The sequence below is a fragment of the Etheostoma spectabile genome, chromosome 20 (assembly GCF_008692095.1).
Source record: "Etheostoma spectabile isolate EspeVRDwgs_2016 chromosome 20, UIUC_Espe_1.0, whole genome shotgun sequence".
In the NCBI taxonomy this organism is placed as follows: Eukaryota; Metazoa; Chordata; class Actinopteri; order Perciformes; family Percidae; genus Etheostoma; species Etheostoma spectabile.
The window spans coordinates 26,544,751-26,544,966 of NC_045752.1; positions in this window are offsets into that span (position 1 = coordinate 26,544,751).

The following is a 216-nucleotide window of genomic DNA, read 5'->3' on the forward strand; positions in this document are numbered from 1 at the left end:
CCTCTTGTATTTAACCCCTGTGTTCCATTTGTCTCTTGTCAGATCATTCTGGTTCATTCGCCTGTCTGCACGTCACTTTGTCGCAGTGTTTGTGATATTGTTCCTGTTTCCCTGGTTGTGGTGATTATGTTTTTTGGTTGTTTTTTTGGATGGTTGGTTCCATTGAGGCTTACCTTGTGTTTTGGACAATAAACTCCTGTTTACCCCCGCCTGCCT